Consider the following 25,892-nt stretch of genomic DNA (forward strand, 5'->3'; position numbering starts at 1 on the left):
CATGTAACACCACTATCCATCGCTGCTACGTCTTTTTCTTCTCTATGAGGAGAGAGATGTACTTGTGATCTTTAACCCGCAGCCTGTGGTCTCTCACTCTTGCGATAATACAGCGACTGTCTATATTTTTCCTAATCTGCGCTTCCATCGACCTGTGAAATTAAGCATTTTGTGCAACGTCATCTCTATCTGATTAGAGCGTCTCCTGCCAATAGACCGTCCAACTGGTGAAGCAACACTTACTACTCCAAACAGTCAATTGCGACATGAATATTGCACTCCGGTATCATGCAGTATTAGGATTAGTACAACAGGGTTACCCTTACAGAATATTTTACTAGCAATTCATTCCAAGTTAAATATAGACCAATCAGCATAGATGCGACTCTGGTCAATAAATTACGACGAATGGAAATGGGTAAGAAATTGATCACTTTATCAGTGGGAGGAACTCATATCAGAAATCATAATGTGCCATCATATTGATCCTCTACTCAACTCAAATGAGTCAAATCTCACTTTGAAGCTTCTACAATACAAGAGCACATCCTAAGAGTATAAATCAGTGATGCACATATCGCAATACACAGGTGTTATCAACAATAATACGTCTCATAGAAAGTTTAATGTTCAATTCATAGATTATTCACGAAACACCAATCCAGAACCGCACAGCATTCTGGGGGATGAAGGCAGAGTAAAGTCTTCAGCCGCTCAACCTCTCAGCTGACTCGCTCTTTCATTACCTAGCAACAACCTGTTTTGGTGTCTGGAAAATGAGCCGTTCCAAAAACCTTCAGCTAACCAAGTCACAATCTGAGGATGCTGCGATGTTGCCTGGCTTCCATTGGCTTAAAGTCTGTTAAAAATATATATATTAATCACCATTTGCTAACCATGAATTAAAAAAAAAGAACATTAGTAGACAGTATTTTTTTTTAACTGCAGATGCAACCTTTGCTGCAAATGATGCTTTCATGCTACATATTGCAATTTTTTTTAAACTGACTTAAACTGAATTATGTTTTTGTGTGTATTTTGTTGTATTTGTAATGTGTAAAAACAGGCTTAAATACAAAAAAAATTTGCAAAATGCCGATGTTTTTTTTTTTGTCCGATTAATCAATTGTCAAAAATCATAGTTGGCTGCAGCTTTAATCAGGACGTGTATGTGTTTGGCTCAGTCTGAATGTCTGTCCTTCGTCCAGGTGAAACCATCTTGGGTCTGAGGGAGAGCCTGACGTGGGCCACATCCTGCCTGAAGGGAGAGGACTCCTCTGTGGCCGTGTCCTCCGGGGGAGAGCTGTTCCTGCGCTTCATAAGCCTCACATCCCTGGAGCATCAGGTGACGCGTGTTTCACGTTGTAGCGTTTGTGACGGCTGACAGCGTGAAGCAGGTTTTCACGTCGCTGCGGAGTCATTTCGAGCCACGTTTTTGAGCATGCCCAAAATTCAGACTTTGATTAGGCCACTTCAAAACCTTTACGTTAGTTGTAATATTTGCCAGTCGCCATTTTCTTCCAAATTGTTTTGGTGTGATTTTAAAAGGCCAATAATTCCTCGTATGGGTCACCACTGATCCATGTTTTTCCAAAAATAAAAACTCTTGACCCAGATCAGTGTCTGCGCTTCATAACAGGCGTTTCTGTCTCCAGGACTTGTCTCGCTGTAAGAAGGTGATGGAGGAAAGAGGAGAACTGTTTCTAGAGAAGATCTCCATGTCCAGGAACAAAGTCGCTAAGCTCTGTCACACCTTCATCAAAGACGGAGCTGTAAGTACTGGTCCCGTCTCCTCTCCTTGCTCTTTGCGCTCGCTTCACCTCGTGCCTTTCTTTCCCCTGCCAATCCTCTCAGAAAATCCTGACTCACTCGTACTCCAGAGTGGTCCTGCGGGTTCTGGAGAAAGCTGCAGCGGAGAAGAAGCGCTTCTCCGTCTATGTGACCGAATCGCAGCCTGACGCCACAGGGTGAGCGAGTGAGCGAGGACGAGTTTCTTTCTCACAGGACACGAAATGATTCTGCGTTTTTCTCCTTTTGTTGAAGGCGGCAGATGGCAGAGGCCCTGAAGAAACTCAACGTTCCAGTAACAGTAGTGCTGGATGCAGCTGTAGGGTAAGCTACTCTGGGGTTCTGAGCTGGAGGGGGAACCGCAAATGGTTTATTTAATCATTCTTTCGTCACTGGTTGGATTTTGTTATTGGAAATATCCAACTGGAAAATACATGTCTAAGATAAAATAAACTCCATCAGTTCCATTATGAAAACAAAGAGAAAATAAAGCTATTATTAAAAAAAAAAAAAAAAAATGTTGCTGGTCAATCGATACAATTGTTAAAAAAAGTCAAGTTAATTTTTTTAGATATCATTTTAATATCATGTTCAATAAATTTCTCAGTTATTTGTTCATCAGCCTGAGCAGGAGAAAACAAACTTACTGATGTAAAAATGTTGCTTTCTTAGTGACATTTAAAGCCTCCAGTGACTCTGATATACTCTACTAACTGGAGTTTAGCTTTTGTACAACAGTATTACATGTCTTTTATTTTTGTCTGGGTTTTTTTGTTTTATTTTGGTCACAAAAGTCGCTAAATGCAGCAGCAAATTTGCTAAGTTGGTGACAGTGCGGTGCCGTCAGTCAGGACAGTGGCCGAGTTTCAGACGTTTGCAGAGATAAAATCGGTTTCTCAAGTAACTATCGGCCCTTCGCCCAAAAAGAAGAAAATGACCTGATTTATTGATGCATCACTAGATAGTAAATTTTGTTTTGGTATTTAAAATAACCGATCGGATGGTTCAGAAAGAGAACAAGCAAAAGTTGAGGAAAAATGCTTTATTTACTTTCACACCGTTTTAATGAACCTGTTTTTAGAAGCTGCTTAGTTTCAGTTTTCCGTCTTCCAGGTACGTGTTGGAGAAGGTGGACCTGGTCATCGTTGGAGCAGAGGGAGTCGTTGAGAGCGGAGGGATCATCAACAAGGTGCGTTCCCTTGGCGGCCCCGGGTGAAACTCAAACTGGAGGATAGTTGAACACGCGTATCAGATCGGGTCTGTGTAAACACGGGGCGGGTGTACGTTTCCAACAGAATCTAGAGTGTGTGTGTGTTTTTCCCCAGATTGGCACCTATCAGATGGCTCTGTGCTCCAAGGCTCACAACAAGCCCTTCTACGTCGTTGCAGAAAGTTTTAAATTTGTTCGTCTGTATCCGCTGAACCAACAGGACGTGCCCGATAAGTTTAAGGTGCGGCTTCCTTATTTTGTGTTTGTTTTTTTAAACGATTTTCCGTCCTTTCATCCAGATTTATTGACTCGTGCTTCCTGTCCCGCACAGTACAAAGCCGACACCCTGAAGAGCATCCGGAACCTGTCGGAGGAGCACCCGGTCATCGACTACACGACCCCTCCCTCATCACCCTGCTCTTCACAGACCTGGGGGTCCTCACCCCGTCGGCCGTCAGCGACGAACTCATCAAACTGTATTTATAACCGCGTCCCTTCGCTGAACAATAAAACAGACGTTTATGGTCCGCCTGCTTCCTGCTTGGAGTTCGTGAGCTGTTGCTCGAAGTCTTCCTCGCTGATCTGGCCTTTTTTTAGTTTCTTAAGGAGGCGAGTGTCTTCTAAAAGCTCCTTCATGTATTCTTCGTCCATGTCGGAGTCCTGCAGAGGCAGAACAGAAGCCATGAGAACGAAACTGCAGTACTTAACGTTTATGAAGAGTATATTTTTTACAGATTTGCTGAAACTGTCACTATGAGGTGAGATCGATCTAGTCCACTTCCTCCCTGAGCTGTTATGGCCGTCTGAAGAAATGAAACGTTCCTGGTCAAAAACAAACAATCGCAGCCAGGAGGAGGGTCCTAGCGCTGCCAATCAATGTCGTGAACGCACTGCTAAATGTGCTAATGGTGGAGAAACACCTTACTGTTAAAGGAAAACTTTATCGAGTGGCCATGCTAACTAGCCTTAGCATTCATGACAGACTATGGTAGCTGGAGATTAGTAGTTTCAACAGATATGTAAAAGAAATATGTCTATATAAATATATATATATTAATAAAAGTTGCACACTGCAGCTTTAATGTTTCATTTATCCCCCAAACAGAGTTTACCTCGTCGTGTTTCCTTTTGGCGCCGCGTTTTTTCTTGCGCTCCTTCTTGGTCTTCTGCTTGGACCAGGCCTTGTTCTTGACAAAGTTCTTCTTGGGAAGCTCCGTCTTCTCTTTGTTTTTCTGCTCGGCCAGCATCTTCTGCCTCTGCTTCTGTCGGTTTTTGTCCTTGTAGCGGATGCTGTCCGTGTCCACCGTCGTCTCCACGAAGTCGGGAAACGTTTTCCCCTTCAGCTCGGGCATCTTCGGCAGGCGGAGCAGCGCGAAGCCTTTGGCCAGGGACACAAAATCCAGATCTAACAGAAAAAGAAAAAAAACACGAGAAGGTTTCATTTTCTTTGTTTTGTTTGGGGATAATAAAAAAAAAATACATACAGTTGGCTTTGAGGATTTGTCACCTTTTACTCTGAAGATGAGGCTGCATTCGTGTTTGGCGTAAGCCTGGACGTACGACACAAAGGCCCTCATGCCTTTGTCGAACATGGCGCGGTCGGCCAGGGCCATGGCCTTCACCTTGGGCGTCACGTCCACCACGTCCTTTATAGGAGACATCTTCTGCAGCGGGCACTGGTCAGGTCACAAGCAACACTGTTAACCCAATCACTTTGCACTGATTATCAACCGGTTCTGGTTTCTTTGAGTGAACTTTAACATCACGAAATACAACAGAAATAAAACATTTTTGCAATTGCAATTTTAAATAGACATTTGTGTATACAAAATAGAACAGGTTGAATTTGGTATTTATTGCAAGAGATTGCAAAAAATAAATACAGAAAATTTCCCATGTCCTCAAAGGGTAGCAGATCACCATTAGCAAGAGAAAAATAGGGAAAAAAAAACTGCTTTACTCTCACTCAGGATTTGATTTCTGAGGATTTCATATCACAGTAGCTCTGATCCTCCTCTGAGTGACTTCATGCTGAGTAATGTTAGAGCTGAATAATCTGAGTGAGTTCTAGACAACTATTGTGAACCATCCATCATCAGATTATCAGATTATGAACGCCTGCATGGCCGATCCAAAAGGTCTTGTTGCTGACGGCTATGAACACCGCTGAAGGACCCAACTTCAGACTCACCTTCTGGTTGATGGACAAGAAGTTGACATAGGGTTCCTCCATTGGCAGCAGGAAGACGAGGGCGTTGCCATGGTTACCGATACGCGCCGTTCTCCCGCATCGATGCACAAAAGCACTGATGGGAAAAAAAAAGAGCAGACAGGGAAAAATGGTTGGAGCCAAGTAGTTAGAAAAGTAACATTGTTTTAATGTTTAAGCCAATAAAATAATTCATTCTGCAACATATATATATTGTTTTAAAAAGGACAACTTCTGTTTGTGTTTTTTTTAACTAACTGCACCAACCTGGCGCTGCTGGGGGGATCGTACTGCAGAACCCAGTTCACATCGGGGATGTCGATGCCTCTGGCCATGACTGCAACGTCACAACACGTTTAAAAACAAACACGTGACGGCACAGACTTACTGCGGGGCGGGGGGCGGATTTCTACCTCTTTAAGGCCCTGAAGTCTGAAAAAATACCGCTGCGCTTATTTTTCATCTTGCCGTGGATGCAGAGGATGGTGACCTTCTTGACCAGCGACTCCAGGGCTCGGCCGAAGTACTCCACACAGGCGCAGGTGCTTTTAGAAGCAACAAGGACAACGGGTAAGAGAAAACGTGTGCATGCATAACCAGGAACAAAACAACTAGCTTACCAATACTTTACTGTTGGAAATGGGGGAAAAGAAGTTAACATTTATTTAATCCTGCCCCTTATCTCAGTTTGATGAAATGTGTTGCTTCCAGATGCATTAATTTGCAGGAACTTGTTATTCAGAACATATGTTGGTGTTAATATGTGATCAATTAACTATTCTAAAGAACCTACACATGATAATATTACTATTAATGACTAAAGAATAACTGCGCATACAGCATCGGAATGATTACAGACACCTTGATAATGTAGATCATGTAGTATATCTGTCTTATATAACAAAACGCTAATGATGACAATAATGACACTAAAATAATAATCATCTAATGATGACAATAGTAAAACAGAAGGAAGGAAGAAGACTACCTTCTGCTAAATAGTGCAGAAATATCAAGTGATTTCTTATCATTCAAAAACTGATAAAATGTGAATCTGTATGAGGGCTGCAACTCACAATTGTTTTAGTGATTGATTAAACATTCTAAATAAAACACAACCAGAAATAAAAAAAAACATTAAACCAAAACAAAAACCACAAATGAATGAACCCAATCAAACCTGAAGAAGACCAGCTGCTTCTCATGCTTGTGTTGCCTTAGAAAAGCCACCAGGTTGTTGAACTTGTCCTGTGCTCTGCACATCTGAAAGGACAGCACACGATTGTGATTTGTCGTCGCCGTCTTCACTTCGTGGGCTGAACGGCGGGCTGTTCGCTCCGTCACTCACGGTGTAGTAGTTGGAGAGGCGGGCCGGGGTCTTCTGGGTGGCCGAGGCGGCCTGACCCTTCTCTTTGACCGTGATGCGGACGGGGTTCCTGAGGCCGGCCCTCACCAGCTTCTCCAGCTCCTGGGTCTGGGTGGCTGAGAAGAGGCCTCCGTCTCTGTTTGGGCAGGTAGCTCAGGATGCTGTTCAGGCTGGGGGGACGTGGGAGGGAATGGGGTGAAATGCAGAACAATCAGGAGCAACTTGATTGGCTAGGAGCAGATTTAGTTCAAAACCAAGAGAATAAAAAACAAACAAACCAATAAACACATCCAGACTGTATTTGAAACTACATGGTTACTGAAGGTTTCACCAACTCAAATTTAAGACTTTTTAAGACCATTATAAATTAAAGACCTGGATAATGACAGAAATGTAATAAAGATGATAAATGTTCAGCAAATTTGCAATTGATGGTTATAAAAAAGCTAGTTGTCAGCAGCTAGTTACTAGTAGCTTGTCTGGTAATCTTGTAGACGATGTATGCAAACCACTCAAACTTTTGCCTGACAGAAATGTTGATTAATGTAATTGAGGCCAAATTGCATGTTTTTTTAATGTTCACACTGTATTATTAATACAGGGTTACTGCAGGTTTCATCAACTCAAATTTAAGACTTTTTGAGACCATTATAAACTAAATTTAGGAATGCACATAAGAGATAAATTTATACCTCCCCATGATGCTTGCTAGTTAGCAAGGGCGTATATATTGACAGCTAGTTACTGATAGCCACAACCACCTTGAGTCACGGAGCACAATGAAAATGTGTGCAGGTAACTCAAACTTAACCTGACAGAAAATTAGTGCAAGAAAAAAAAATACATAGAATATAACAGATTAAACAGTCCTGCCACAACACATTAAATGACTTTAAGACATTTTAAGGCCTTAATTTTAGATACATAAATTTAAGACTTTTTAAAGGTGTGCACTCATCCTGGAATAGGATCTTTCCTCCATCCTGACTGTAAAATGTTTCCTGCTGATTCGTACCTGGCCTCAAAGCCCATGTCGAGCAGCCGGTCAGCTTCATCCAGAACCAGAACATCCAGGCTCCTGACTGCGCTGGCCAGTTCCAGCCCCTCTGACTTCCTCCTGAACATGTCCTCCAGGCGGCCCGGCGTCGCAATCACAATGTTGCCGCTGAAAAAAAAAGTGAAACGAACGTTACAGCACGACAATCGCTTTCTAACATGTTCCCAACTAACTCTGAGGACTACAGCGCTAATCTTAAACATTAATTCAGCTAATACTAAAGTGCTATAACAAGGTGGTATTTAGCAATAGCTAATGCTAAAGTGGCTTAACAGGATATTTAGCAGAAGTTATTGCTAAAAATGTCTGTCAAGATTTAGGAGAACCTAATGCAGTATAACAAGAGGGTATTTAGCACAAGCTAATGCTAAAGTGGTAAAAGAAGATGGTATTTAGCACAAGCTAATGCTGAAGCAGTAAAACAAGATGATATTTAGCACAAGCTAAAGCACTACAATAAGATGGTATGTCGTGGAAGCTAATGCAGTAAATGCTGTTACCCGATGTGTGTTACAACACAGACTATTGCTCTCAACAATGAGCGATAGTTGACACGCAGGTAAGTGGCTATCATGACACACCTACCTGTATGGTTGCTCTTGAGAAAGTGATTCTTTGGAACAAATGTTTTCAATGTTAGCAAAAAACTCTAAGGAGCTAAACAAAACATCAGGTCCCTATTAGTGGATTAATTGTGTTGCCACCACTGGGATACAGCTTTCATTTTTCTTATAAAAATTTAAAATATTTGCCCTCGGTTACTTATTAAAATGCAAACTTTACTCAAGCATTTTGTTTAAATGATGAAGTCTAACAGAAGAAAGTGATACACCATTAAAAACAGAGGAAGTCTATTTATTGCCAGCTTTTCATCCAGTTAAAGTCGGACTGAAATCCGTCGCGTACCCATGCTCTTTAAACTTCTCCACGTCTTCTGCCGGGTTGCTGCCACCAATCAGCAAAATCTGCCTGAGAACCAAAAGGTGAAATTGATTATTGAGTGCAAATTGATAAAAAAAAAAAAAAAAATGCCTGTAGTTAAATCTGCCAGCTCAGTTTGAAACAATTCCAATCTACAATATTTGACTCTGTGGAGTTTTTTTAATTTTTATATACAGATACTCACGTGAACTCTGGAAACTTCTGGATAAACATTCCCATCACTTCACTGATCTGCAGGGCCAGTTCTCGTGTGGGAGTGATCACCAGAGCACCGACCTGCACAAAACACCTGAACTTTTCAGCGGATCCGACACAACAGCAAACCTCCCAGCATCCAAAAAAGATAAATAACAATACTGCAGAGACTAAAGTAGCCGTGTTTTTTTGCCGTCATGGTTACCTGTTTCTTCTTGAGTTTCTCCTCGCGCTTCAGCAGCAGCTCTATAACAGGAATGACGAAAGCCAAAGTCTTCCCACTGCCGGTGACCTGAAGCAAAACAGCAAACGCCTTAAGAAACTACCGGTTGTCATGGCAGCACAACTTCCTGATCTTTTCCAAATAACTGTTTTTGCATAATTTTGATAATTACAACACCTCTATATCCTCAGTTTTGACCATCTATCATATTTAATATCTACTGTTGGATCCAAGGTGAATATTGATTCAGCCGCCAGCAGAGGGAGCCAAATCACGTTAAACACACAGAGCAACTTCAAAGCATCTCTTGAACGTTTCATATTTTGTCATGTGACCATAAACCTTTATAAATTTCATTCAGATTTCGGTTAGATAAAAAAGTCCATCATTCTGAATTTTTGCAGCTGAAAATCTGATAAGTGTGGCATGCACTTATTCACCCTGCTTGAGTTAAAACTTTGTAGAACTTTGAAGAACAATAGCAACTGCAAGCCCTTTAGAGGATGAACCTGTCAGCTCTGCACATGTGCAAACTGAATTCTTCTGTCCGATTGGATACAGAGCGTCTACGAACAGGCCTGTTCCAACTTTTTGTCCTAATAAGAAAGTGATTCAAATGACCACTACTGCTGTGAGTTTATCATCATCATCATCATCATCATCATCATCATCATCACAGCGCTCCTTCATCAGATATACTTCCATTCATGACAGAGACATCGCAGATGTTTTTGGTACCTTGTACTTATTCATTTGTCATTTTTGTAACAACTCGCTCAACACATTCGACGTCTCCTGGATCACGTTAGCTTGGATTTCTTCGTGACCCAGAATCAACGTGTCAGTAAATCCTACTGGTTCAGTTCTAGTTCTTGCTCCGTCTCGGCCTCTTTAAACAACTTGTTCACACTCACCGCCTCAGCAGCAACGTCTTTATTGTTCATGAACAGCGGAATACAAGCCGACTACAACGAAAAGAGATCCATCAGTCAGACAGGTGGAGATTCAGGGCAGCATGGATTGAAACAAGGATTTAAGGCTAATGAAAGTTACCTGTACAGGTGTCATGAAGGTAAATTTCATTTCCTCAAGCGTTTGTAAAATCTTCTCGTTTAGTTGGACAGGTAAAGTGTCCCATGTTCCGTCTGTAATGTTCTCCATGTTGGGAAGTAAATCGAGAAGACGTAGCAGCAGAATGCTAACGCTGTTAGCACATGGTCAGCCTTTCTGCACGATGGACCTTCTTCCGCTGCGTTCCGTAGTTGTTTACACGCCGGGGAGAAACTGAAGCCGACTCGCATGTTTTGGTTCCGCTTTCCACTCCGTTTGTTCTGTCTTCTTCTTTTGTGTTTTATTGGCAAATGGCAACCAACTTAAGGTGACTTTACCGCCACCTACCGGACTGGAGTGTTGTCATCAACGATACAGAGGGAATTTAACAATACGCACCTCAATGGTGTGTAGAAGTGTGCAAATTCATACACACACACGCGCGCGCATACACACATAACCCCCACACACTTTTAAAAACGATTAAATAACCTAATAGTTTTTTAAATCTAATTAATTGATTTCTTATAGATTTTGATTCGTTTCCTAAAATATTTATCAGAAAATCCCTTCTTCTCTCTTGTATTGACTTTAAATGCTGACGTCCCTCTGAATATTTATTACATTCTAATTAGACCTGTCCCACTGCCTCCATCTGACTGCAATAATCACAAGTCCTCGTTTCATGTTTCTCTTTTCAAAAAGAGAACTATTAAGTCCTGCATGCCCAGTTCTAAATTGTGACATGAATTCTTCTTCTTTCCAACTTCCCCATTTGTTGTTCTTCTTCTTCTACATTCTTACTTTTATTTGGTTTTCATGCAAGCATTTAACTTCCACATCAAGGCTGCTGTTACATGAGAACCACTGTTTTCTAGTAAATTTTCAAGTCATACTCAATATTTTTAATTGTAATATTAAAATTATTTTTTTCTTCAATGACTCCAAATCAGAGTGAAGCTGTTCATTTTTATTGAATTTGAACCTTTTGATATTATTTTTGCTTTTTTGTTGTTGTTAAAATGTAGTATTTTTCTTCTATAGCTTCTGGGTCATGTGACCATTTACACTGAATCAGCATGAAATTGTTCTAGGGGGAGTCACAGGAAATAACAGAAATAATAGAAAAACAGAGTTTCTTTTATTTTAACCCACAGATTATAAATGACAAAAAGATAAACTCAGCTCATAAAAGAGGTCAAAGAACCTCATTAGTATCTTCCCATTTTAGGTCTTCTTGCATTTTTGATGTTAATTTTGCCAATTATAACAATTATAACCTAATAACAAGCCTTGGGTAACGCGGGAAGTCAAACTGTCCTCAACAAGAAGAAGGTTGCCTTCAGGAGAGGAGACAGGGAAGCCATGAAGGCAGCACAGCAGGAGGTGAAGCAGTGTGTGAGGGAAGCAAAAGACAGCTACAGGAGAAAGGTGGAGCAGAAGCTGAGAGAGAACAACATGAGGGAGGTCTGGGAAGGTGTGAGGACCATCACTGGCCTCAACACAAAGACCAGAGTCGTTGGGGGAACAATGGAGAGGGCAAACCAACTGAACAACTTCTTCAACAGGTTCAACCAGTCTGTGCCCCCCCAACCCCCTCTCTCACTGCAGCCACCTCTGCTCCTTACCACACACCTCCCCACAGACAACAAAACACTGACAACCCCCCGCACACCTCAGCACAACCTCCACCCCACATCACCACAGACCAGGTCAAAGAACAGCTGAGGAAGCTCAAGCCCAGGAAAGCAGCAGGGCCGGACCAGGTGTGTCCAAGGCTGCTGAAGACCTGCGCTGCTGAACTGGGAGAGCCACTACAGCGGATCTTCAACCTCAGCCTGCAGCTAAGGGAAGTGCCCACCCTCTGGAAGACATCCTGCATCGTCCCAGTGCCCAAGAAGAACAGGCCCAGCGAGCTGAATGACTTTCGGCCCGTGACACTCACTTCACACCTGATGAAGACGTTGGAGCGGCTCTTCCTCGGCCTCCTCAGACCTCAGGTGGAACATGCTCAGGACCTCTTGCAATTCGCCTACCAGGCAGATGTTGGTGTGGAGGATGCCATCCTCTACCTGCTGCACCGGGCCCACTCCCACCTGGATAAGGGCAGTGGCACAGTGAGGATCCTTTTCTTGGACTTCTCCAGTGCCTTTAATACAATCCAGCCCCTTCTGCTCCAGGACAAACTAAACAGCATGGGAGTGGACCAGCACCTGGATCCATAGTTACCTCACCAACAGGCCGCAGTATGTCAGGCTAAAGGACACCGTGTCTGACACTGTGGTCAGCAGCACAGGAGCCCCTCAGGGCACAGTGCTGGCCCCTCTTCTCTTCACCCTGTACTCCTCTGACTTCCACTACAACTCGGAGCTGTGTCACATACAGAAGTATGCTGATGACACAGCCATAGTCGATGTATCAGGGACGACGGAGAGGAGGAATATCGCTGTCTGGTGAGGGACTTTGCTCTCTGGTGCCACACAAACCACCTGGAACTCAACACCTCTAAGACGAAGGAGCTGGTTATAGACTTTGGGAGGTCCAGACCAAAGCCGAGACCAGTCGTACTAGAGGGAACGGAGGTTGAGGTCGTGGGCTCCTACAAGTACCTCGGGCTGTGGCTGGACAGTAAACTGGATTGGTCAAAACACACCAGCCACCTGTACGGGAAGGTGCAGAGCAGGATGTACTTCCTGAGGAGACTGCGGTCCTTCAACATCTGCAGCAAACTGCTGTGGATGTTCTACCAGTCAGTGATCGCCAGTGTCCTCTTCTACACCGTGGTGTGCTGGGAGGCAGCACATCAAGAAGGACTCGTCCAGACTGGACAAACTGATCAGGCGTGCCGGCTCTGTGGTCGGCATGAAGCTGGACTCTCTGGTGACGTGGCAGAGGCGAGGACACTGAACAAACTGCTGGACATCATGGACGATAGCAGCCACCCTCTACACGCCGTCATCAGCAGCCAGAAGAGCCTGTTCAGTGACAAACTGCTGCTTCCCAAGTGCCGGACCAATAGATTCAAGAACTCCTTTGTCCCCCCGCCTTCAGACTGTACAACTCCTCACTGGGGGGTCGGAGGTGACACAGGGCAGAGGGAAGAAGGAGTAGTTTTACAAATGTGAACTCCATATTTATCAGGCCAAACCATACAGTGCAATACCATATCACTGGTCAATCTATCCACCAAATTGCTATAATTTCCTTTTGTGTTGTATTTATATTCTTTGTTTTGTATTTAATTTGTATTTTTTTTGTATTCTTTTATGTATGCTTACTGTGTGCCACATTTTTGCCTGTGAGCTGCTGGTAACTATAATTTCCTGAGGGAGTCTTCCCAAGGGATCATAAAGTCAAGTCTAAGTCTAAGTCTAATCATATTTGGTTTTTAGTAGCTCACCTGTCCTACTGACAAGGACTAAAATGTTTCAATGGAATAAAAGCAGGTGAGCCTCATCTTCAAAGTCTAGTAGAACAATTTCACACTGATTTAGTGCAAATGGGTCACATGACCCAGAAGCCAAAGAAAAATACTACATTTTAACAAAAAGATGCTAAAATATCAAAAAGGTTTCAAAGGCAATAAAAACGAGTGCACTTCATCTCACGAGTTAAGAAACCGTTTCACACTGATTTTGAGTCAATAAGGCACTTGACTCGGAAGCTATTGAAGAAAAAACAACACTTTTAATATAACAATTATTAAAAATATTGGGTATGACTAAAAATTCACTAGAGAACAGAGGGTCTTGTGTAACAACATGAATTCTGTGTCAGTTGGTCACAAGGCAAGAAATCTATTTACTATTTCTATTTGTTTCTTTGGAGTGTTTGGTTCGGAAATTGTTGAACCTCTGAGTGCATGAGGATGTAGCTGACGCGTGACTGTCGTCCGTCTGATATGATATATATATCATATCAGATATATGATATATCAGATATATGATATATCAGCAGCATGCATATAACTGCTGCTGATAACAGCTGAGGACTGAAAAATGGAAGGTCTGACACACACACACACACACACACACTTTAAGTTTACCAGATGCCACTTGCAGCACCTGAGAAGAGTTTAAAAACTGACACACAGCCTGTTTAAAATGATCAAATTGGTGAAAAAAAGCAGAACTTGTGACTTTTTTTGGTTGTGTGTGCATGCAGTGGTTATGTGAACATTTAGTGGTTTCGTGCCCACTGCAGGCTCAGAAGATAACAGTCTGCAGTAGAGTCTTGACGTGCTGACTTCTCTGTCTCTCAAAAACATTTGATTCATAAAAATAAAACACAAGAGCTTCTCCACACAAATGGGGACCACTTGGTTTGCAGTTTGGAGTGTTTGGATCTTCTTGCGGCAGGTATAAAGTTTCTCTCCTTTAATTTTAACACTTCTCCATTTCTTGTTTTTTTAAGTGTCTCTGTTATTTGTGTTTTATAGGTGACAGTTAAAAGTAGTAAACATGTATGACATGCACAAAACAACGTTATTTACTATTGTTTTGTTATTGAAAAATGTTACATTTCCATCATGTAAGAACCTAACTATTGAGGCATCACAGCTCGGACAGTTTCGCTACGTCTGGGTCTCAAACGCGTTCCTCCAGGGCCGGTTTCCTTCACCTCTGCTTCAACACACCTGGCTCAAACATGCACTCATCAGCAGAACTTTGTAGAGCTGGACTGAATGCTAATGAGGCAGTTTGACCATTTAATTAAAGAATGTAGTACAAGGAACAAATGTAAAAGTTGCAGGGTTCTGGCCCTTTCTAAATGCAATTTGAAACAATCTGCTTAGTGCAGGACAGATCTTAACATGCTTTATTAATGACATTGATTTTAGGGCGTATGAAATCAAACTGGAGTGAAAAAATTTTCAGCTCAAAATTTGCATATTGCATGATACTTCACTATTTTCTGTTGAACATTTTAACAGACAAATTGATCTACAAAACAATATTTATTACATTGTTGAAAAGTGGCGCAGTTGGTAGCACTGTTGCCTTGAGGCAAGAAAGTCCTGGGTTCGATTCCCGGCCTGGGATCTTTCTGCACAGAGTTTGCAGAAAGACGTGACTGTCGGGTAAATTGGTCTCTCTAAATTCTCCCGAGGTGTGTGTGTGTGTGTTTGTCCTGTTTATTTCTGCGTTGCTGTATCTCGCCTCTCACCAGCAACTCCCGGCCTCATTAGGACAGAAAATGGATGAATGGAGTGAAAAATGTGAAATTTCCAACATGTATAAAACTGTTGAGACCATATAATAGAAATTAGCCGTTAAAATAAACATATTTCTTCTCCTCTTCTAGACTGCAGCTGCAGAGGAATCACCATCTCAGCCTGGATTTGAGTCAGAGATGTTAATATTAAAAGTGAGCAAAAAAGCCTTGGAAACTGGCACAGACAATCATCATATTGGAGACAGTGTGAGTGTCTTTTCTTTCATTTTTTATTTTTACATCATGTGACACACACATTTAAGATATTAGCCAAACAAACAGACAATATAGTGGACTAAAAGCAGCGTTGTGAACTGTTTCTCATCATCATAGTAACAAGATTATGAGATTATTTTGATACTCGTCTTCAGGGGCCCTTGAGGGCCAGATTGCACCCTGGTTTCATCATTCACAGACCTTCACAGGTCGGTTCAGTCATTTACAGACAGAATATTTGTTCCTTAGGATCCAGCTGGTCCTCAGATCCCCGTCCTGGATTTCACTAAATCCAGTCCAGGACTGAAGAGGAGGAAGAGAGACTGGGTTATCCCTCCCTTAAACATTGCTGAGAATTCTAGAGGACCTTATCCTTTGCATATTCATGAGGTAACAGGAACAAAAATGTTATACAGTTTTTTTAAGATGTCAGAAACATTTCCTGCAGTGTATTTTCCTCTTTATTTATATCATATGTTGTAATGTGCATTTACAAACTTTCTACATTTCATTTGTGTTTAGTAAAACTGAATTTGCTCCAAAGTGAAAAAAAGTGTTTCTGGCCTGTATCTTTTATACCAGAAATAACATAGAATAAATGCTTCAACTAAAACATCTCTTAAGTTTAAGTTAATCAAAAGACATTTTGTATCCCACAATAATTTTCTCCTCACTGAACAGTTTTTGCTAATTGTTGTCTTTGAAGTTGTCTCTATTCAACCCTGATCTATGTTGTCCAGTTCCGCTCTGAAAAAGACAAGGTGAGGAGGATCTATTATAGCATCACCGGTCCTGGAGCAGATCAGCCTCCTATTGGTCTTTTCACCATGGACAGAGACACTGGTCGTCTGTATGTCACACAGGAACTGGACAGAGAGAAACAGGACAAGTACCTGGTCAGTGTTTTTCTGCTATCTGTTGGGTGCCTCATCCACACCAGTCCTGTTTCGCCACCGTAATAGAACTAGAAAGTCAGCTGGTTTGGGATCGTGTGAATGTGCAGTCAACTCTGATGCAGACCAAAAAAAAAAAGGAGAAATCAAGAGCCCAGAAACCTCAGACTCAGTTCTGATGAAGTGAACTCTGGTACAGTTTGAATTCACATGTGAATGCCAACCGGACCGGAGGCCTCTCAAAAAACAGGAAGCAGAGTGTAGCGCAGAGTATTCTGGGTAAACACAACTAAAATAGTTGAAACTAGTAATAGTTATTTTCATGATTTCATCATCAAATAGTTTCATTATTTGGTTCATGTATTAGAAGATCTTTCCAAAAACAAAATAGAAATCCTCCAAGCATTAAAATCTGACGCTGCTCCATTTTTGTGAAGAAGGAAGTTGAGCTCAGCGTCTTCTTCAGAGGTTTTATGTTGACTGTAAAGAGGATTCAGTAACTCAATCTGTCACAGAATACTTCACTGTAATTATTGAAAACTTTTAGAATATTAAGTAATTTTAAAACATACACAGAAATGTATTCAGTAAAAACCAAATTATTTTCATCATTATGAAAGAAGAAAGACACAATATAATTGTTCTGGTGATTAAAAAAATGGCATCATGTTACAGCTCACAGTCCATGTTACTGCAGAGGAAGGTGCAACTGCAGAGGAGCCAATGGAAATTGAAATCAATGTAATTGACCAGAATGACAACAAACCTGTTTTCAGTCAGTCCATCTATGAGGAGAAGTTCCAGAGGCGTCACAAAGAGGTAAAGTCACACACATTAATGTCTTTGTTCACATGTAGATATAAGTGCATTAATGTAATCTTATTTAAAATCACAAATATTTTGCAACTTTTAGCCTTTGTGACCTGAATCAGCTGCAGACCGAGGAGGAAACTGAGGCTGAATGACCTCCTCAGTCTGCAGTCACGTTCTCGGTCTTTGTTCAGCAGATGAACTCGTTGTGCCTCAGCCACAAGGAGACCGTTTCAGATTTATTCGCAAGTTTTTTGTTTTATTCTGTTGTCCACACGGATTCGGCTTTTTGGGAGACCAGAAGAGATCATTTCTGAAAGAGGGTTCCAGAGTGGATCGGTTTCATATTTCAGTGTATACATGTGAGCTGAGACTTTTTTTTTTTTTTTAACTATGACTGCTGAAGGGCTGCACAGTGGCGCAGTTGCCTTGCAGCAAGAAGGTCCTGGGTTCGATTTCCGGCCGGGTCTTTCTGCAGGGAGTTTGCATGTTCTCCCTGTGCATGCTGGGTTCTCTCCGGGTTCTCCGGCTTCCTCCCACAGTCCAAAAACATGACTGTCAGGTTAATTGGTCTTCCCAAATTCTCCCTAGGTGTGAGTGTGTGTGTGCATGGTTGTTTGTCTCTCTGTGCCCTGTGACAGACTGGTGACCTGTCCAGGGTGAACCCGCTTCTCGCCCGGAACGCAGTGGAGAGGCACCAGCACCTCCGACCCCGATAGGGAGAAGGGGGACGGAAAATGGATGGATGGGTTGCTGTAGCTCTCTTTGGATCCCACAATGAGCTCACTTTTATGAGTAACATGGTGACGTTCAGTGTTCTTTTTTTTGTCGTTCTGTGACAGTGTTAGAGCGCCACAGATTGGCTTGGCATACACTCTATGGTGTATGCTACACACTTTTTCTCTCTCTCTCTCTTTTTTTTTTTTTTTTACAAAACTTCTCACACTGATTGTGGCAAGCAACAAGATAGTTGGCAGTTGGACAGAGGTCTTGGTTCTGGTTCTGGTCTGCATACCCAGAACCAAACATGGAGAAGCAGCATTCAGCTTCTATGCAACACAAATCTGGAACAAACTTCCAGAAAAACTGCAAAACAGCTGAAACACTGAGTCCTTTAAATCGAAGACAATTTATTTAGAGATAATATTCATTAATGTGCAATTTTAGCCTTTCCAACTTTTCTTTGTTTTCCCGCATTATATCACTAAAGTGTATTTTTATCTAAACCATGTAAAGCTCTTTGAATTGTCTTGTAGCTGAATTGTGCTACAAAGCTAATCCTGCCTCACCTATCAAACTCAGCAACAATTTAAATACAAATAGAAAATCTGCCATCATCTCAGTTGATGTCACTGTGATGACTTTTAGTGATTTGTCAAAATTTAGAAAGACCTTTGACCTGAGTTTTAATGGAACTTGGAATCATCAGCTAGACAAGAAGAGCTTCTCAGCTCAGCCTCATTGTTAAAATCTGTTGATAAACTGATGTCTCTGCTCTCACTGACCTGCTTCGTGTTTTCTCTTGATTAGGTTTTAAGGTGATCAGGTCGTGGCCACCGATGCTGATGCACCAAATACTGACAACTCTGATATCAGGTACTTTATAATGAGCCAGAGCCCAGAGCAGCCCAGTCCCAACATGTTTACCATCAACCCATCAACTGGAGACATCATAGTTAAAGAAGTTGGACTGGACAGAGAGGTGGGAATTCAGTTAATCAATGAATCAATCAACTACATCTGTATAGCACATTTCAAGACTGTTAGGGTAGTCCGAGTGTCTCACTAAGTCTCACGGTCAGATTTCCTGTTGATAACATGGAGCTTTACATTTGGTCGGAATTCAACCTTCATGTGGAGAATAATTAATTCACTAAATAAGGTTGAGGCAAGTTTTATAAAAACTCACTTCAGATTATTTCTCCCAACATGTGATGCAGTGATCAGCCAACTGATCCATCAAAGTTTTGCTCTGGACTTAACAATTTGTCGCTCGGAGGCAAAGTTGTTGATTCAAGTCCATGTTTGTTACAACAGAAAATCCCTCAATACAACTGAAAGTAAAGGCAGCCGACATGAAAGGAGAAGGTAATACTGGATTTGCCGAAGTGATCATCAAGGTGACGGACAGCAACAATCACGCTCCGGTCTTTACAGAACCTTCTGTAAGTAGAACACGTGACTACTTTTATTAATCTGCTGATTATATTTAAATCTGTTTATCAGAATCGATTTGTGCAGTAGGTGACCAGTAAAGCAGTAGATCACCCTGAATGCTATTGGCGTGTCCATGAAATGAAAAACAAATCACAAACTGATAATAGATGATCATACAATGACCGTGTGGAACTTTTTCTGGTGACGTCTGCATCTTGTGTCTCAGTACACGGCCACAGTTAAAGAGAATGAAGTAGACGCTCTAGTTGTTAAGCTGTCGGTGACAGACGGGGATGAGCCTCATACTGCAGCCTGGAAGGCAAAGTTCAGCATTATTGATGGAGATCCACAAAACCTTTTTACGTGGAAACAGGAACAAACAAACAGGAAGGAATCATCACTACTGCTAAGGTAGGACGACCAGCAGGTTCTCACTGCTGGAGCATAAATAATAAATGTGATTCTTTATTGCACTGTTTTTAATAAAGGGACATTTTTATAAACATAGCATAGTTAAGTGATTGTACTGCTAATGTCTGATCAGTTGATCTGAGATGATTTTTCTTTTACTAAACCAGAGTCTGGACTTTGAGAGATCCAGTAAGCACACTCTACTGGTCAGAGTGGTGAACGAGGCTCCTTTGCTCTTGTTTCATTGGTCACTTCCACTGCCACAGTGGTGGTGACTGTGTTGGATGTCAACGAACATCCCATCTTTGAACCAGTAGAGCGGCGTGTGTCTAAAAGGGAGGATCTTGCCGTGAACAGCGTTGTGGTGAGGTACACAGCTTCTCAGACTTTGCGTTCAAACAAAGGGTCAGGTAAGAAAATCCTCCAACTTGAAGAGTCACTGCATAAATTACCTTCATTTATGCTGTACTTCTGAACCAAGTTTGTTTCCCACTGGTAATTAATCAGGCAGGAAACATTACTATAGATGGATGTGTTTTTGTTTTGTCATACTGCTTATAAAGTCTGGCTTTGTCTTATCATTTATATACATTTATATACAGCTTTATATACATTTTTGTTCTTGATGTCCAGGTATAAAATACTCAATGACCCAGCTGACTGGCTTGGCATTGATCATGAGACTGGTGTGATAACAGTGAGAAACCAGATGGACAGAGAATCCAGCTTTGTTAAGGAAGACAAATACACAGCTCTGATTGGTGCTTATGATGATGGTGGGTGTGACCGTTAACGGTCTTCATGGTTTTGGAAGAACTCTTCATAAATCATGGTGGAAGTTAAAAGGAATTTAATTAATGGTTTGAGCTAAATTTTAATTCAGTTCAAATTCAAAAATTAGAGAGATGTTGGAGTTGGGGATATAAAACCCTGCAGCCTTGACTCAGTAAAAAACACATCACACTGTATTACCTATTCCTTTCCGAGTCCTTGTCAGGGCTTGAAGCTCATCCACTTCGGCCTCCTTTTCAACTCCTCTGGGATTTCTGGCTTCAGCTATGGTATTATTTCAGCTTTTCAGATGTTAGACAGTTGTTCCCTGTTGTATACCACTTTATCACAATGGTTGTGTATCAAAACTAGAATTGCAAAGTATAAAGAAATTCTTTCCAAAATCATTCAACTACACAGCACCCAAAACAAAGACGAAGCTGTCGAACAAAAAAAAAGCAACTTTCCCCCAAAAAGGCTGGAATGAAAGTTTGAAAAGGGAAAAAATCTCTGTGAAAGTACACAACTACAATTCCAGGATTTACTCAAAAATTCAATTCTAGAATTGACTTGAAAAGAGTTCTTTACAATATTTCTTGTCTTGAAGAGATTTTGAACTCCTTCCTCAGAAGATCATTGAAGGTGTCGACATGCTTCACTGCTGTTTGCCTGTCATGTCCAGATCCGATCCCAGCGACAGGAACTGGAACTCTGATCATTGAACTTGAGGATGTCAACGACAACGCCCCCTTTATTGAAGAATGTTCTATTACAGTGTGTACCCCCGTTAGGAGATCAACATTTCTTAGGCCTGGTTGTTGTGTAGAGTTCTGTGTTTGAAAATATTATTAGTATCGAACTGAATTTAAATCCATTTGGTTTGTTCAGGTGTGCAACAAGAAACCAGCTCCTCGGCTGCTGACTGTGACAGATAAAGATGGACCAGGCTTTACTTCTCCGTACAGCGTGAGCTTACATGACTCTGCTAAGGCCGACTGGATCGCGAGGATGAACGACGCCAGTATGTATCCGAGATAAACCCAACTCATCGTGATTCAGTCCACAAGCATCACCAACAAATGGAGGAATCTGCATTTAGAGGCAGAACAGACTAACCACTATATTTATATGTATTATATTTGCTGAAACTACAGTGTAATCGAAGTGGAAACGGATGATCGAGCATTTTTGCTTATCATCTCTCATTCTTTGATGCTACCCAGTTTGCTGCTGTTCTTGCCAGAACTTTAAGTGTCACCTAAGTTGTTCAAGTGAAGAAGAATGAGAAATCGAAACTTGATTGAACGTCTGATAAATGATTTTATTTTTTTGTTCTCTTGCTTGCAGGAACAGAGATTATTCTGACTTCGAACCGTGAGCTAGAGGAGAGAGATTACACTGTAGCCATGACTGTTTCAGACACCTCTGGTCTGTCTCAGGTCAGCAAGGTCACAGCTACAGTGAGTGACTGCACTGGAGAAGTAGTGACCCGGCAGGAGAATACTGTCGGTGGCTCCCACCAGTCAGTCATCCTGGGAATACTGAAAGGCATCCTCATGCTGCTGTTCAGTGAGTTTGAATCTTGTTAAGCTTCTGTTCAAAGCTGTTTGAGGAACAGCTTTGAATTCAAGAGACCAAGAACCATTTTAAACTGAGAATCTGGAAACTAGTATGTTGCATGATTATCATAAAAACACAAGACAAACACTGATGTCTATGAAGTTGGACATGTAATAATTTACAATCAACAAAGTTCACTACACAAGTGCATGCTTCAGATAAAACTAATATTACAGTGATTTTATTCATATTCAACACTAAATTTTCCAGTAGCAGCCTCTAAATGATCCAACCCCTAAGATAGAACCCCTCTTTAGAGAACACATTAGGCTGGTGTGGAATAAATGGGTCCATTGCATCTTGCTCACCATCTCTACCACAAAACATGACACCGACACTTTGTTCACATCTGACGAATGGGGCTGCTAAACATCATGACAGCACATGACAGAAGCATGTGATAGTGAATATAGAAACACTGAGAAAACTCACATCAATCTGTGATTGCGTAGCACAAAGAGCTGTGGTAATTTGATCCTTTTGAGCAAGATTAATGTGAGAAACTTGTGTGATCATAGGATGAGGCTTTAGGGGATAAGAAGCTTCTTGCTCCATCAGGGCAATAGAATTTACAACACCATCATCCACGCAGTGATTATGAGTCTTCTCTTCATTTAGTGCTGGGGCTGCCGTTCTTTCTGTTTGTGAGGCGAAGAAAAGCAGCAGAGGAACCTGTTGAATTCAACCATCTCCACGTCAAAGACAAGTTTGAGGAAGAGATGATGGACGACAGAGAGAACATTCAGGTGAACAGGGACAAAGGCTGATTCTGCTCAGACATTCATACGGTTCAGTTAAAACTTCAGACTGAAATTGTTCTTGCCAGTTTATTCTTGGCTTCTACTTGTTTGAGTCGAGCTAATTATTATTTTTTTTTTAGCGTAACAGACCTGATTAAGGTTCACAGATGGAGACATTTACCAAATCTTGAAATGGTTGACTTTGCCTGAATTCACAAAACATGATTTATGTCACTATGTCATAAACAGTTTCCCCTTGAACCAGAGCAGCCTTAAAAACGTGCAGAAGACGAGATGCTAACCAGTTTTGCCCGTACATGCTAGGCTACACGACGGTGGAGCATCGTTTCCATGTTCACTGATGATTAGTACCTTTGCCATAATGCAATATTTGATATATTTATAATCACACTTACCTATAAAATATATGAAGGTTAATCTTCTTACCTGGCGGATACACAGAGGGCTGATAGTAATTATGATTGATGGCTGCTGTCCATTGCTGCCATGTCTTTCCTCATTGAAAGTTATACAACATGTTTGTATAACTTCTTACCGGTTTGTGCTGCCGACCGCGCAGCATCCTGTGATCATTTTCACTGCGAAATCAACTAATTAAAAGCGACATCAGGGTGCCATATGTAAATTTACAGGAGCGCGTAGGTTATTTGGATGTCCATCATGGCGGAAGAGGCTGAATTTCAAAGAGTGACGTCACGTGCAGAAGGTCGATAAGTGTTGTTCTGGACTCGTAAAAGCACAATTGAATACATTAAACAAATATTTTTTTCTACAAATTCAATTTCACAATTACAATCAACATATGCCGTTTTAATAACGCCACCAAAATAAGGTGCATGAATGCGTTGAAAGCTTTAAAAAAACAACAACTTGTTTATATGTTTATTTTTCTTGTACTCATTTTCCCTTCTTTTCTTCCTCACATCCTGCTGGCGTTTGACTGTAAGGGAGGCGGTTCTGACCCGCAAGACCCGGAATATGACTATCTGAATGAAGAGGTTCCCGTTTAAGAAACTGCCTGATACTAAAAGAGGAGAACAGAATGAAGTCATATTGTACATGTTTGGTGAATTTGAATATTAATGAGAATTTTTTCAATGTCTGCTTTCAGTTTAATCACCTTTGTTCTACATTAGTTGTTGCTGAAAGATAAAATAAGTTTTTATTTTGGAGTTTTTTGTTTGCCTTTTGGACAGAAATGACATGTGAAAGATGACATTTATATTTTTGTTTTCCAATACAGAACTTACTGTATTTATTGAACACACGCCCTCATTGGCATCGAGATTCATCGGTGAAGTCTGTGCAAAACTTGAAAACTTTATGGACATCTTTGGTATTCTACAATTCAGCCCAAAATTATTTACACACCTGTCAGATTTAGCTTAAGTAATCTTGAAAATTCACTAAGATGTTTTATTGTTTGTTTGTTTCGGAAGTAATATTATTAATTAACATTTCAACATCATATTGTCGTTCTAGCAGTAAACTAGGAAAATTTTGTGAATGGAGCAAAAATTAGGGTGATGGTGAGGAGACCTTTCAACCTGGAAGGCTTGGGGTTCATTGCAACAAAACAGCGAAATACAGTAAAAAGAAATGCAAATACTGATCAGCAATATAATAAGAGTTTGATTGCTGTTATCAAAATATGGATTCTATTAATTACTAAAGACAGTAAAAACGTTTTGTTGACACCAACTTCCAGAAAAAAAATGAATTCAATTTTCGATCGTTGGTAAATAGAACAGATTACATTGTTTTATTTTCTGAAAATAAAACAATGTGATCATCATTTTGTTGAATGATGATCATAAACGTTCTGAATCAACCTGGAGTATGAATAATTATGGACTTAACTGTTGCTAGACCTTGGGAGCTCGCCAAAGATGCATCTCCCTAAGTTTGAAGAATTAACAGTAAATGTCTGTAAGATGTTGAACATTGAGATGTTTTACTGTTTTGCTCAATTGTAATGCAATAATTTCTGTAAATATCCTTTTGGTGTTGGTAGTTGTCGTTTCGCATATTTTTTAAACTTTTTCTTTTAACTCTGGTTTGAGCTCACAGCAGCAAGAGAATATGCTTTATTCCAAAAATGTCTTTTTAACGTTATGAGCTCAGAAAGCAAAATATCAGTTTATTGTCCGCTAAGGGAAATTTTTCTTGAAGCAAGGTGATAAAAAGATAATTTAAACACACACAGAAACAATCACACAACAACACTGCAAAATAGAAACAGTTCTAAGAAACATCAGTTCTGATATGAATAAAACAGACTAAACAACAATTAGTGTGTCAACACTCTAATTGTCCAGAAAACAGAAGTGGTTTTGAAATATTATTTATCTGCTTAAACACAGGAAACTTATGGTAGGTAAAATTTTTCAAAATAAAAATCAGATCATACTTCATTTCAATTTGTGACCAGAAAAAAGCTCGTCTCTTAGCAAGAGCTTAACAAATACTGTTATTTTTGGAAAAAAACATAATTTTGCCGCTCTTTTGAAGTGTCTCAACACTCCATTGATTAATAAAACATAAGAGTTTTTGAAAGAGACAAGAAACTTAAAGAAGGTAAATTTTATAAAAATAAAACTCAGGTCTTTACTTCATTTCAATTCGATACTAGAAAAAAAAGCTCGTCTCTTAACAACAGCTTAACAAATCTTGTTATTTTTGGAAAAAAACATAATAATTCTGCCAATCTTTTGAAGTGTGTCAACACTCATTAGATTAATGAAACATAAGTGTTGTTGAAATATTATTCATCTACTTAGACACAAGAAACTTGTAGTAGGTAAATGTTATAAAAATAAAATCAGGTCATTACTTCGTTTCAATTTGTTACCAGAAAAAAGATTGTGTCTCAGCAACAGCTTAACAAATATTTTTTTTGGAAAAAAACAGTAATTCTGCCTCTCTTTTTAAAGTGTCTCAACACTCTAATTGTTCATAAAACATAAGTGTTTTTCAAAAGAGATAAGAAACTTAAAGTA

At 40.7% G+C, this 25,892-nt stretch overlaps 3 pseudogenes; 2 read left to right on the forward strand and 1 right to left on the reverse strand.

Moving 5' to 3' along the window:
• Positions 1 to 408: 408 nt before the first annotated feature.
• On the forward strand, positions 409 to 3,525 carry LOC129374099 (translation initiation factor eIF-2B subunit alpha-like; annotated as a pseudogene).
• Positions 2,816 to 10,410, reverse strand: LOC129374157 (ATP-dependent RNA helicase DDX55-like; annotated as a pseudogene).
• Positions 9,530 to 24,906, forward strand: LOC129374158 (cadherin-1-like; annotated as a pseudogene).
• The last annotated feature ends 986 nt before the right edge of the window (positions 24,907 to 25,892 follow it).

Source organism: Poeciliopsis prolifica, unplaced genomic scaffold (genome assembly GCF_027474105.1).
Source record: "Poeciliopsis prolifica strain line A6 unplaced genomic scaffold, Auburn_PproV2 SCAFFOLD035, whole genome shotgun sequence".
In the NCBI taxonomy this organism is placed as follows: domain Eukaryota; kingdom Metazoa; phylum Chordata; class Actinopteri; order Cyprinodontiformes; family Poeciliidae; genus Poeciliopsis; species Poeciliopsis prolifica.